This window comes from Monodelphis domestica, chromosome 3, assembly GCF_027887165.1.
Source record: "Monodelphis domestica isolate mMonDom1 chromosome 3, mMonDom1.pri, whole genome shotgun sequence".
NCBI lineage: Eukaryota > Metazoa > Chordata > Mammalia > Didelphimorphia > Didelphidae > Monodelphis > Monodelphis domestica.
The window spans coordinates 493,702,726-493,714,731 of NC_077229.1; the positions used below are offsets into that span (position 1 = coordinate 493,702,726).

At 39.1% G+C, this 12,006-nt stretch overlaps 1 protein-coding gene across 5 annotated transcripts in view; it reads right to left on the reverse strand.

Moving 5' to 3' along the window:
• The window catches only part of LHFPL2 (LHFPL tetraspan subfamily member 2), a 247,934-nt gene that overhangs the window by 210,346 nt on the left and 25,582 nt on the right, over positions 1–12,006 (reverse strand). The gene's annotated exons all lie outside the window — the stretch shown is intronic.

Below are 12,006 nucleotides of genomic sequence, written 5' to 3' on the forward strand. Positions count from 1 at the left end.
ACAGCAATATGGGGAGCTGTTCCTTGGAGGACAGCATGGATGGAAAAGCTGTCCCCCAGATAGCATCAGTTCTGGGGATTTTATTCTCTTTACAACAGTGTACGCAGGATGCTGTGTCATGGTGACTAGGTAAACACAGGCATTCGATGGGGGTGGGGGGTTGGTCTGCCTGGAGAGGGAGGTGACCCTCATAGTTTAGGGGACAGATGGATGTCTGAGATACAGTCTGATAGTATCGAGGTGTAGCCTGGAGGTGCATCTCTATGTCCATTTCAAATTTAAAGAACGATCCAAGGATGATAATTCTCTCAGGATCTTATAGAAGTTATCAGATATTATTGGGTTAGGAGTCACAAGGACAGAAAGGAGCAAAGGAATTTCCCTGCTTACAGTTTGCCTGAGTTTGGGGGGTACAATGCCCATGCCATTATAACATACAAATTGTCTCCTCTTCCTTCATTCCCCACTTCCAGGGATAGGTTATACATGTATTATAATGCAAAACATACTTCCATTGAGAATATCATCTTTGCATTTTTTCAGATGGTTACTATGAGGCCATATTTGCAAGTCTTAAAGTGTTTTCTATGCCAAGTATTACTATTATATAACAATTTGTTAATGTTAATGGGATACATGCTTGTTGGGTGGAATATTTAGTCAGCGTTTGTTGAGTACAGTTTAATACAGCTCCGATCCAGAAGTTGAATACAGTTCCATTTTAAGAAGTTGTCTTGTCTACCTTGTCTAGAATAGAACTCAGACCTTAATATATCCATTCCAAGGTCCATGTAAGTCTATAATAAACATGTTTTAAGGTCACTTTTATTCTCCTAGAATTTTTTTTCAGGCTTGGCAGGAAGGGTTGAGAAGAAACAACTTTTTCTAGAAGAAAATTTGAAGATAGCCAGGATTCTTTATCTCATCTTTTTGCTAATCAGTTGCTTATATAAACAAGGATGTCACTTGGAAGCCAAACAACTTTTATTGCCTCATCAGTCACCAAGTCATCTACCTTCATGGTGAAGTGCCACTATAGTAAATCGGGAAGCACAGAGACCAGAAATTATACAATGGAAACTAAAGGGGGAAAGTACTAAATTTTAAGCTGGGATTTAAAACTGTTGTTTAGTCATTTTCAGTACTGTCAGACTCTTAGTGATCTCTTAAAGTTTTCTTGCAGAGATATTGGGGTGGTTTGCTATCTCCTTCTGCAACTCACGTGACTTGCCCTGGGTCATACAGCTAATAAGTATCTGAGGCTAGATTTGAATTCAGGTCTTCCTAACTCTAGACCTAGCACTTTATCTACTGTACCACACAGCTGCCCCTGGGAGCCAGACTTAAGGCTCAACAAGGATCCTGCCAACTTCCATATTTTCTACTTGTTATGGAATAGGGAAACTAAGACAGGAAAGTTCTGTTCCCATCTGGTGTTTGGCAAAATTAAGAGCCCTATTTCTGCTTGGGAAACCTTGGAGGAAAAGGAGTTTGGAGAGGGCTCCCCACAATATTTCTGTGACTCTAGAAGTTTTCCTGACATGAAATAATCTCTACATATGCCCCTACTTGTATGAATAAAGGTCAACGAACATAATTCTGTGCCTCGATGGATGGGCTTTTGTCTTTTGGGGACATGGCACAAACAATCTGGCCACTTCCAACTTTCTTTTCCTTTAACACATTAATTCCTCCCTCTTTAACCCTCTCCCCCAAGCAGAGATATTAAGAGCCTTCAAAATATTTAACAAAATAAAAAAATACACTACAACACAGATCATGTTAATTTTTAAAATGGTTTTTTAATCTTATTTGAGTTTTTCATTTAAATTTTTAAATGGTTTTCTAGTCAATATATCACTGGTTTCTATTTGAGCTTGCCACTACTGTTCTATAATCCAGCCACATTGGTCCATCTCCTTAGTATTACATACAACACTCCTCCATCCCTGTAAACAATTCTATTGCCTTGGCTATTTGCCCTTCCTGCAATGTACTTAGAGAGCTCTACCCTTTTAACTCAATCAGTCAGAAACTTGTGCATCCTTTTGATAAGAGTTTACACCCTCAAAGTATGAGAGGTGGATCCCACAGACACTGCCACCCTGGGCAGTGCTAGACAAATTTGGAAGCTGTGATTGGTTCCATGAAATGGGAGAGAGACAGGAAGTGACGTGGGAAAAGGATTATAAAAGATCATGTCTTCCTGGATTTGGGGCTCTTCTGGATTGGAGACATCCCTGCCTTGGCTTTTAGGGAAACCCTTTCCTTGGAGATTCTTCTCTTAGATTTTGGAGAGACTCTTTCCTTGGCATCTGTGTAAGTGAGTGGAACTACTTTCTTTTCCTTGGAGTCATTTTGTGTTGGTGGAACTCCAGCTGAAGACACCAGTGGGACTTCTGGCTGAGGATTACTGGGAAATCCACATAGATATTTTATAAATGGCAACCACTTTTATAACTCTCATATTGAGTCAAAACCTAAATTTAAATGTTAGAAATGCCCTCCTTCCGACTTCCGGTTAAGATGGCGGCTTAGAGAAAGCTGAAGTTCAGATCTCCGGAAAACCCTTCCCGACCGATCTCAAACTAGAAGCTCCTAAGGCGCCGAAATTCAAAACGATCAACAGCACAGACCCTGGGAACCCTCCTCCTGGACCTGGACCCGGTTCAAAAGGTACGGCTCCCCTTAAAAGCCAGAACCCGAGATCCCTCGGACCTCAGGGGTAGGAGCGCAGAGTCCAAGGCTCCCGGAAGTGGCAGCCGCGCCGGGCTCAGAGAGCAGGGTCTGAGGAACAACAACCCTCAGGGTCTTCTACCCAAGTCCCAGTCCGGGTGAAAGTTACTGCCTGGGGCCTCCGCTGCAGAGAGCTGGTCAAAACAACAGCAACCCTCAGGGCGGGCAAGACAGCCTCACGGGCTGGATTCTGCTATCCAAGTCTCAGTGAAAGTCTGTGCTCTCGGAGCTTGGGGAAGCGGCAGCCCATCCCCCCGCAGGCCGACGAAACAGCCTCACGGCCAGGGATTCTGAAGGCAACTTCCGAAAATCGAGCCAGGGGGAGAGTGTGGCCTCGTGGTCCGACCCTTCCATTCCAGTTCGAGTGAGGCATATTCAGTTTAACCCAGGGAACGCTCATAGAACCAACATCTGCCCAGGACTAAAGCCTCTGATCACCAGACAAAGACAAGAAAAGCCAATCCTCCACGTTCAGAGATGACAAACTCCACAGAAGCACAGAAGCCCCAAAATACCAAGAAAAATAAGAAGAAAGGGGTGACTCTGGACACATTCTATGGAGCCAAAATACAAAATACAGAGCAGATAGAAGAAGATATACAAGAAAATTCTCCAAAATCTTCCAAAGGAAATAGAAACTCTCCACAAACCCATGAAGAATTTGAATCAGAAAGGACCAAAAAGATGGAAGCCCTCTGGGAGGAAAAGTGGGAAATGATGCAAAAGAAATTCACGCATCTACAAAACCAGTTTGACCAAACTGTAAAAGAAAACCAGGCTTTAAAGCAAGAACTAATAAAGCAAAGCCAAAACACCAAGAAATTAGAAGAGAACATAAAATATCTCACCGACAAGGTGATAGATCTGGAAAACAGGGGGAGAAGAGAAAATTTAAGAATAATTGGACTCCCAGAAAAGCCAGAAATAAACACCAAACTGGACATGGTGATACAAGATATAATCAAAGAAAATTGCCCAGAGATTCTAGAACAAGGGGGCAATACATCCACTGACAGAGCTCACAGAACACCTTCTACACTAAACCCCCAAAAGACAACTCCCAGGAATGTAATTGCCAAATTCCAAAGCTATCAAACAAAAGAAAAAATCCTACAGGAAGCCAGAAAAAGACAATTTAGACATAAAGGAATGCCAATCAGGGTCACACAAGACCTTGCAAGTTCTACGCTGAATGATCGTAAGGCATGGAACATGATCTTCAGAAAGGCAAGAGAGCTGGGTCTCCAACCAAGAATCAGCTACCCAGCAAAACTGACTATATACTTCCAAGGGAAAGTATGGGCATTCAACAAAATAGAAGACTTCCAACTTTTTGCAAAGAAAAGACCAGAGCTCTGTGGAAAGTTTGATACCGAAAATCAAAGAGCAAGGAATACCTGAAAAGGTAAATATTAAGGAAAGGGGAAAAATGTTATCTTCTTTTACTCAAACTCTCTTCTATAAGGACTACATTTATATCAACCTATGTATACTAATATGTGGGGAAAATGTAATGTATAAATAGGGGGTAAAGAAAGACCAAATAGAATAATGGTTCTCACACAAAGATTCACAGGGGAAGGGGAGGGGAAGAAAACTCCTATAAGAAGGAGAGGAAGAGAGGGGGGGGGTTACTTAAACCTCAATCTCAGGGAAATCAACTCTGAGAGGGAAAAACATCCAGATCCATTGGGATCTTGAATTCTATCTTACCCAACAAGGGTAAGGAGAAGGGAAAACCAAGGGGGGGAGGGGGAGAGGGAGAACAAAAAGGGAGGGAAAGAGAGGGGGGAGGGGGAGGGAACAAAAAGGGAGGGACTAAAAAGGGAAACATCAAGGGAGGGGACAAGGGGGACTGATTCAAAGTAAATCACTGGACTAAAAGGTAGAGCCGAAGAAGAAAAGGTTAGAATTAGGGAAGGCAATCAAAATGCCAGGGAGTCCACAAATGACAATCATAACTTTGAACGTGAATGGGATGAACTCACCCATAAAACGTAGACGAATAGCAGAATGGATTAGAATCCAAAACCCTACCATATGTTGTCTTCAAGAAACACACATGAGGCGGGTTGACACCCACAAGGTCAGAATTAAAGGATGGAGTAAGACCTTCTGGGCCTCAACTGATAGAAAGAAGGCAGGAGTGGTAATCATGATATCTGATAAAGCCAATGCAAAAATAGACCTGATCAAAAGGGATAGGGAAGGTAATTATATTTTGTTAAAAGGGACTCTAGACAATGAGGAAATATCATTAATCAACATGTATGCACCAAATAATATAGCACCCAAATTTCTAATGGAGAAACTAGGAGAATTGAAGGAAGAAATAGACAATAAAACCATACTAGTGGGAGACTTAAACCAACCATTATCAAATTTAGATAAATCAAATCAAAAAATAAATAAGAAAGAGGTAAAAGAAGTGAATGAAATCTTAGAAAAATTAGAATTAATAGACATATGGAGAAAAATAAATAGGGATAAAAAGGAATACACCTTCTCAGCACCACATGGCACATTCACAAAAATTGACCATACATTAGGTCACAGAAACATAGCACACAAATGCAAAAAAGCAGAAATAATGAATGCAGCCTTCTCAGATCACAAGGCAATAAAAATAATGATTAGTAATGGTACATGGAAAACCAAATCTAAAACCAATTGGAAATTAAACAATATGATACTCCAAAACCGTTTAGCTAAAGAAGAAATCATAGAAACAATTAATAATTTCATCAAGGAAAATGACAATGGTGAAACATCCTTTCAAACCTTTTGGGATGCAGCCAAAGCGGTAATCAGAGGCAAATTCATATCCCTGAAAGCTCATATTAACAAACAAGGGAGAGCAGAGATCAATCAATTGGAAATGCAATTGAAAAAACTCGAAAGCGATCAAATTAAAAACCCCCAGCAGAAAACCAAATTAGAAATCCTAAAAATTAAGGGAGAAATTAATAAAATCGAAAGTGATAGAACTATTGATTTAATAAATAAGACAAGAAGCTGGTACTTTGAAAAAACAAACAAAATAGACAAAGTACTGGTCAATCTAATTAAAAAAAGGAAGGAAGAAAAGCAAATTCACAGCATTAAAGATGAAAAGGGGGACAGCACCTCCAATGAGGAGGAAATTAAGGCAATCATTAGAAATTACTTTGCCCAATTATATGGCAATAAATACACCAATTTAGGAGAAATGGATGAATATATACAAAAATACAAACTGCCTAGACTAACAGAAGAGGAAATAGAATTCTTAAATAATCCCATATCAGAAATTGAAATCCATCAAGCCATCAAAGAACTTCCTAAGAAAAAATCCCCAGGGCCTGATGGATTCACCTGTGAATTCTATCAAACATTCAGAGAACAGTTAACCCCAATACTATACAAACTATTTAACATAATAAGCAAAGAGGGAGTTCTACCAAACTCCTTTTACGACACAAACATGGTACTGATTCCAAAACCAGGCAGGTCAAAAACAGAGAAAGAAAACTATAGACCAATCTCCCTAATGAATATAGATGCAAAAATTTTAAATAGGATACTAGCAAAAAGACTCCAGCAAGTGATCAGAAGGATCATTCACCATGATCAAGTAGGATTCATACCAGGGATGCAGGGCTGGTTCAACATTAGGAAAACCATCCACATAATTGACCACATCAACAAGCAAACTAGCAAGAACCACATGATTATCTCAATAGATGCAGAAAAAGCCTTTGATAAAATACAACACCCATTCCTATTAAAAACACTAGAAAGCATAGGAATAGAAGGGTCATTCCTAAAAATAATAAACAGTATATATCTAAAACCAACAGCTAATATCATCTGCAATGGGGATAAACTAGATGCATTCCCAATAAGATCAGGAGTGAAACAAGGATGCCCATTATCACCTCTACTATTTGACATTGTACTAGAAACACTAGCAGTAGCAATTAGAGAAGATAAAGAAATTGAAGGCATCAGAATAGGCAAGGAGGAGACCAAGTTATCACTCTTCGCGGATGACATGATGGTCTACTTAAAGAATCCTAGAGATTCAACCAAAAAGCTAATTGAAATAATCAACAACTTTAGCAAAGTTGCAGGATACAAAATAAACCCACATAAATCATCAGCTTTTCTATATATCTCCAACACAGCTCAGCAGCAAGAACTAGAAAGAGAAATCCCATTCAAAATCACCTTAGACAAAATAAAATACCTAGGAATCTATCTCCCAAGACAAACACAGGAACTATATGAACACAACTACAAAACACTCGCCACACAACTAAAACTAGACTTGAACAATTGGAAAAACATTAACTGCTCATGGATAGGACGAGCCAATATAATAAAAATGACCATCCTACCCAAACTTATTTATCTATTTAGTGCCATACTCATTGAACTACCAAAATACTTCTTCACTGATTTAGAAAAAACCATAACAAAGTTCATTTGGAAGAACAAAAGATCAAGGATATCCAGGGAAATAATGAAAAAAAACACATATGATGGGGGCCTTGCAGTCCCAGACCTCAAACTATATTACAAAGCAGCAGTCATCAAAACAATTTGGTACTGGCTAAGAAACAGAAAGGAAGATCAGTGGAATAGACTGGGGGAAAACGACCTCAGCAAGACAGTATACGATAAACCCAAAGATCCCAGCTTTTGGGACAAAAATCCACTATTCGATAAAAACTGCTGGGAAAATTGGAAGACAGTGTGGGAGAGACTAGGAATAGATCAACACCTCACACCCTACACCAAGATAAATTCAAAATGGGTGAGTGACTTAAACATAAAGAAGGAAACCATAAGTAAATTGGGTAAACACAGAATAGTATACATGTCAGACCTTTGGGAGGGGAAAGGCTTTAAAACCAAGCAAGATATAGAAAGAATCACAAAATGTAAAATAAATAATTTTGACTACATCAAACTAAAAAGCTTTTGTACAAACAAAACCAATATAACTAAAATCAGAAGGGAAACAACAAATTGGGAAAAAATCTTCATAGAAACCTCTGACAAAGGTTTAATTACTCATATTTATAATGAGCTAAATCAATTGTACAAAAAATCAAGCCATTCTCCAATTGATAAATGGGCAAGGGAAATGGATAGGCAGTTCTCAGATAAAGAAATCAAAACTATTAACAAGCACATGAAGAAGTGTTCTACATCTCTTATAATCAGAGAGATGCAAATCAAAACAACTCTGAGGTATCACCTCACACCTAGCAGATTGGCTAACATAACAGCAAAGGAAAGTAATGAATGCTGGAGGGGATGTGGCAAAGTAGGGACATTAATTCATTGCTGGTGGAGTTGTGAACTGATCCAACCATTCTGGAGGGCAATTTGGAACTATGCCCAAAGGGCGACAAAAGAATATCTACCCTTTGACCCAGCCATAGCACTGCTGGGTCTGTACCCCAAAGAGATAATGGACACAAAGACTTGTACAAAAATATTCATAGCTGCGCTCTTTGTGGTGGCCAAAAACTGGAAAACGAGGGGATGCCCATCAATTGGGGAATGGCTGAACAAACTGTGGTATATGTTGGTGATGGAATACTATTGTGCTCAAAGGAATAATAAAGTGGAGAAGTTCCATGGAGACTGGAACAACCTCCAGGAAGTGATGCAGAGCGAGAGGAGCAGAACCAGGAGAACATTGTACACAGAGACTAATACACTGTGGTATCATCGAACGTAATGGACTTCTCCATTAGTGGCGGTGTAATGTCCCTGAACAACTTTCAGGGATCCAGGAGAAAAAAAACACCATTCATAAGCAAAGGATAAACTATGGGAGTGGAAACACCGAGAAAAAGCAACTGCCTGAATACAGAGGTTGAGGGGACATGACAGAGGATAGACTTTAAATGAACACTCTAATGCAAATACTATCAACAAAGCAATGGGTTCAAATCAAGAAAACATCTAATGCCCAGTGGATTTACGCGTCGGCTATGGGGGGTGGGGGGGAGGAAAAGAAAATGATCTATGTCTTTAACGAATAATGCTTGGAAATGATCAAATAAAATATATTTTAAAAAAAAAGAAAAAAAAAAGAAATGCCCTCCTTCCTCACCCTCTGCCTCTTGGAATCACCAGTTTCTTTCAAGTACCTAGCACAGGTGCCACCTTCTAAAAGAATCCTTTTCTATACATTGCATGATTTCACAGTCTCAAACAAGCCAAGAAGGTCTGAGTTCAGATCATACCTCTGGTACACATTTGGCTATGAGATTCTAGACAAGTCATCTAAGTGGTCAGTGCTCTTGGCAACTCTCTAAGATTATAGGATGCAGAGTAGGTGCTAGCCTGCTTTGGTCAGATGAGCTTCCTCACCTAGGATTTCCCTAATGAAAACATAGGTCCATATATTATATATAGATATATGATATAAAATCCTTAGTCTCTGGCCTAGGAACAACTCTAAGAAAGAAGGGCAAAGGCTAGGCAATTGGGGTAAAGTGACTTGCCCAGATCACAGAGCCAGGAAGTGCCCGAAGCCAGCACCTCTCATCTCCAGGCCTGCCACTCTATCCACTATGCCACCTAGTTGCTCCTGTATTTTGAATATAGTTATTATGTATGTGCTATCTTCCCAACTGGAAGAAAGGGGCCTCAACTCCAATCTCACCTTGATACTTCCCTTAGCACCAGACACCTCCTTATACTGGAACATGCACCCACCCCCACAGTCTTCAAACCTCTAGTGAGCAGACTTAATAAATCCTCCTTATCTTGCCTTGTTGCCTCTAGACAAAGGGCAAACCAACCTCTTTGGTGCTCTATCCTTGTCTCTTATCCTTATCCTTCCTTTCTCGTGCAGAAGCACCTATACAGTCACAATGTTGAGGAGCCTCTTACTCCTAGGTTGCCCCTTAGGCTTGAAGGAAAACTGAGCCTCTGGTTTTCATTCAGACCATAAATTTAAAAGGTCTTCCATTTTCGAGCTACTTCTTTTCTCTGAAGGTCTCCATGACTTTCACTGAGCACCATTCAGATCTGCCAACCACTGGGCGGATGGCCCATGGACTGTTCCTCTCTGGTTTCTGGGCCTGCCTAAATGCACTTCTTATATGGGATCATTAGTAGGGCTTTCTAGGGAGGCAAATTAATCATGTCTAGCCATGAGGCTACCATTTAATACATTACTGGCTCCAGTGGCTTTGTATACACGTGGCCTGAAAATGTTAATACCTTCCAGCAGACGTTACTGACTTACTACCAAGGACAGGGACTTGGGCAATAGGACAAACAATAACAAGAACTGCATATTTGGATTCAAATCTGACCTGAATTTTGGGTTCAAAATGGCCTCAGACACTTCTTGGCTATGTGATACTGGACAAATCACTTTAACCCTGTTGCCTAGTCCTTGCCATTCTTCTCTCAGAATTGATGCTAATAAAGAAAGTAATGGTTTAGAAAATTAAAAAAAAAACCAATTCTGTGTTTCTAATGCAAATTAAAGTTTGCAGAACATTTCCTTACCACCCTGTGGGGTGGGTAGCATATACTTTATTTTACTCACTTTTTTCTTCATTTGTAGAATGAGGGAGTTGGATACAATACCCTCTATAATCTCTTCCAGATTTAAAGCTATGATCTATGGCTCTATGAGATGATAAAATTGAGCACCTGAGAAAAGTCATCATAGATTTAGAGCTGGAAAGGGCTTTAGAAGCCGCTAAGTCAAACCTCATTCATTTTTTTGACCTTTATCTTCCATCTTAGAATTAATTCTATATATTGCTTCCAAGGTCATCCAGCTAGTATATGTCAGAGGAAGGATGGGAACCCCCATTTTTCTGATTCCAAGTGTAAGATTTTAAATTAATGTCCAATAACTCCAAGTATTATATTTTATTTATATTTTTTAAAGTTTATTAATAATCACTTGAAGTAGAAAGAAAATAAACTAAAAGAAATAGAAATTCAAACAAAAAGTAAACACACATGTGTAGATTCTCCTACCTGGCCAAAAAAGCCCGCTTCAGCAGCTGTAATTATGGGAAGAGAGAGCGAGGCGGGGCTACACAAAACTTATATCCTCCCTACATTAGCATATAATGTGAGAAGGAAGAGTTTCTGGGGAGCAGATCCTAATTATACACAAGTAAGCATCCTGTGAACTACAACTTATTGTCTAAGCCAAGTGGCCTACCCATGACAACGCATGAAGTAAGTGTCTGAACTGGGGACTGATCTCAGGGATCCCTGCTTCAGGTCTATGGCTTTTCCATATGCCTCTCAGAATTAGTCACTTCCTGGGAAATCTTGATTGGTGAAGAGATTAGTAGGACTCAAAAACCTATCTGAAACTGATACTAGTCAAACCTCAATGATACTCCAGAAAATGGAGCTTTCGTAAAGACAAGGACTAGTTTTTTGTTTTGTTTTTGTCCCAAAATACACTGATTTGACTCAAAAGCTTAATACATGATTGTTGACTCATTGTCCATGGCAATTGTTTCATAAGACACTTCTTACTAGCTAAGCATTAGAAATTGCTTATTATAAGGGTCCCAAAAGTCTTAGTATGATTTTAATCTTTTTATAGCTTTTTAAAATATAAAATATTTAAACATAAATATTTAAGCTATAAAACAAATAAGTTTAAATGTCATTTAAGTTTTAAAAACTTATAATTGTACTAAGATTTTTTGGGGACACCTTGTATTCCCATTCCAAACACAATAATTGAACAAACAGCCAGTATGATGGCTAACCTCAAGAGGCTTACATTCTTTAAATTTTTTAAAATTATATATTTATTTTTAATACTTTTTCTTTTTAAATTGAGTTTCAAATTATCTCCCTACCTCCTACCCCTTCCTCTATTTAGTGAGAAGTCAAGCAACATGATACTAATTAGACCCGTGAAATTATGCAAAACATATTTCTATATTAGTCAGTTTTCACTAAAAAAGCAAGAAAAATAAAGTGAGAAAATTATACTTCAATTTGCACTCAAGAGTTCATCAGTTCTCTGTGGAGGTGGACAGCATTTTTCATCATGTCCTCTGAAACTGTCCTGAATCACTGTATTGATTAGAGAAGCTAGGCTTTTCACAGTTGGTCAGCATCACAACACTGCTGTTAATGGACATAATGATCTAAGGGGCTTACTGTCTAATAGGAAAATGAAGACACCTACACACAAAAGTAGGTTACAAGACAGGCCATGTTAGAAGGTCAAAGGAGAGGTGCAGAGAAAATTACATTAAAAAAACTAAA